Source organism: Aegilops tauschii, unplaced genomic scaffold, assembly GCF_002575655.3.
Source record: "Aegilops tauschii subsp. strangulata cultivar AL8/78 unplaced genomic scaffold, Aet v6.0 ptg000939l_obj, whole genome shotgun sequence".
Lineage (NCBI taxonomy): Eukaryota > Viridiplantae > Streptophyta > Magnoliopsida > Poales > Poaceae > Aegilops > Aegilops tauschii.
Window position 1 is genome coordinate 21,222 of NW_027333158.1, and position 2,928 is coordinate 24,149.

The 2,928-nt window shown below is 31.1% G+C and overlaps 1 non-coding gene across 1 annotated transcript; it reads right to left on the minus strand.

Annotated features, from left to right (window-relative positions):
- Window positions 1-1,216: 1,216 nt before the first annotated feature.
- TRNAT-UGU (transfer RNA threonine (anticodon UGU)) lies at window positions 1,217-1,289 on the minus strand. The gene has a single exon. It is a non-coding gene; the product is annotated as a tRNA-Thr (tRNA).
- Window positions 1,290-2,928: the final 1,639 nt, after the last annotated feature.

The window sequence follows — 2,928 nt, forward strand, 5'->3', positions numbered from 1 at the left end:
TTTTTCTTAATTCATCAACGTTAAGGATCACAATGTATCAAATCAAATAACAATTTTTTCCAGCAATAATATCTTATATTATCTTATTTTGATTTAATAGAAATTAGAAATTCTCTATAGCAAATTACTGTGGTATGTAAAATACACATAGAGGAAAAAAGAAAAAAGGATCCTAATCCTAGGGTTAATCAATTTTAGCTAGTTGATGGGAAAATACAAATTAATGGTAATGGTCTTAGGGCGATTTAGTTCGGGGAAAGGGGAAGGGGAAGAAAATTCTATGAACCTTTCCTTTTTTCGTTAAGTTCAAGTCTGACGAGAGTAATATTCTACAACTAACAACTCATTTATTTTGAGACCGACCCACTTCCTATCTAGGATTTTATTTACTAGTCCTTTATATTCCAACGTGTCAATCGCCAAATGCTTTGGCAATTTCCCCGGGTCCGATGAAGCAATATAATTTTGAACCAGACCTTTTGATCTTTGGTTATCTTTCGTAGTAATAATATCTCGGGGTTTGCAACGAAAACTTGGTATATTGACTATACGACCATTAACTAAAATATGTCTATGGTTGACTAATTGGCGGGCCCCAGGAATGGTTGAAGCCATACCCAATCGAAAAAGGATATTATCCAAACGCATTTCAAGTAATTGTAGTAAAACCTGGCCTGTTGACCTTTTTGCTTTTCCAGCGATATGTACATATCTAAGTAATTGTCGTTCTGTCAGACCATAATGAAAACGCAATTTCTGTTTTTCTTGAAGACGAATACGATATTGCTCCTTTTTCCCAGAATTGAATTTTTTTTTAAGATTACTTCCGGATTTAGGTGTTTTTCTAGTGAGTCCTGGTAAAGCTCCCAGACGGCGTATTTTTTTTAAACGAGGTCCTCGATAACGGGACATGAAGACTCCTTTTTTTATTTTATTGAAATTTCATTTTACACAATTAATTTCATTGTATTTACATTACAGAATACATCGAAATTAAAACTGAATTAAACTACAGGATAAACAGAGTAAAATCAACTAAAGTACCCAAAAAAATGGAATTTCATCAAAATCTTTATTTTTTGTATATATATTATTTATTTTATTGTTTTGTATCTAGCAAAATTGTAAGGTAAAAAACATAAAAGATCCTGGATTCTCCATTTAATTCGGAAAAAAAGAGATTCTTGTTCGTAGAACATCGATAGAGAAAAAAAAAAGCCGACTATCGGATTTGAACCGATGACCCTCGCATTACAAATGCGATGCTCTAACCTCTGAGCTAAGTGGGCTTACATAACGGAAATAGTGTAACAAATAGAAATAGGTATAGTATAGGAAATCCGTAAAATCTCAGATATTAGTTATTAATCTTAGCTATTAACTAGTTCTAAATTTGAAGTTATACTTATAAAAATAAAAAAATACTAAAACTTCTTAAAGATAAAGTTAGCTTGATATGCTTAACTATAGGATATTAAAAAATAAAATTATAGAATTTATTGGTATTTTCATTTGATCATTATAGACTTTATTATTTGTTAATAATTTGAGGATTAATATTTCACTAAGGGGAACATAGAGTCAGAGTAAATAAAATTGCTAATTCTGATTAGAAAAAAAGAATAAATATCAAGCGTTATAGTATAATTTTGAATACTATAAAAAAGTAAGACGGGAGGTGGGGGAGATAAAAACTTTTGGATATATTGATTCGGATTGAATTGCAAATACATCAAGGATAGAATCAATTCAATTCTGAATTGCAATAAGCAAGCGAGGTCTCTCAAATAGAGTCGAACTGAACTGCTAGACTACGTTGAGTGATGAACTCAATGATTCAAAAAAAAAACTAAGAGATGGATGAAATTACACAAGGAATCCTGGTCTCAAAGAAGAGGGAAATGGGGATATGGCGAAATCGGTAGACGCTACGGACTTGATTGTATTGAGCCTTGGTATGGAAACCTGCTAAGTGGTAACTTCCAAATTCAGAGAAACCCTGGAATTAAAAAAGGGCAATCCTGAGCCAAATCCGTGTTTTGAGAAAACAAGGGGTTCTCGAACTAGAATACAAAGGAAAAGGATAGGTGCAGAGACTCAATGGAAGCTGTTCTAACGAATCGAGTTAATTACGTTGTGTTGTTAGTGGAATTCCTTCTAATTCTAAATTAGAGAAAGAGGGGTTTTATACCTTATACATTTAATAAACACGTATAGATACTGACATAGCAAACGATTAATCACAGAACTCATATTATATTATAATTATAATATAGGTTCTTTATCTTTTTTAAAAATGAAATTAGAAATGATAATGATTATGAAATAAAAAACTCATATCATAATTTTTTTTTTTCATTATTGTGAATCCACTCCAATCGAATATTGAATAATCAAATTCTTCAATTCAAATTCAAAGTTTTCGAGATCTTTAAAAAAGTGGATTAATCGGACGAGGACAAAGAGAGAGTCCCATTCTACATGTCAATACTGACAACAATGAAATTTCTAGTAAAAGGAAAATCCGTCGACTTTATAAGTTGTGAGGGTTCAAGTCCCTCTATCCCCAAATCCTCTTTTATTCCCTAACTATACTATATTATTATTATTTATCCTCTTTTTTTTCTTTTTATCAATGCAATGGGTTTAAGATTCATTAGCTTTCTCATTCTACTCTTTCACAAAGGAATGCGAAGAGAACTCAATGGATCTTATCCTATTCATTGAATAGATTTCTTTTTTATTAGAGTATCGGCAAGAAATCTTGGTTATTCACTCTATTTTTAAGTTTTATTTAAGTAAACCATGCACAATGCATAGGACTACCCCCCCATTTTCAAATTTTAAATTTGAAATACTTTAATTAATTTTTAGTCCTTTTAATTGACATAGATACAAATACTCTACTAGGATGATGCACAAGAAAAG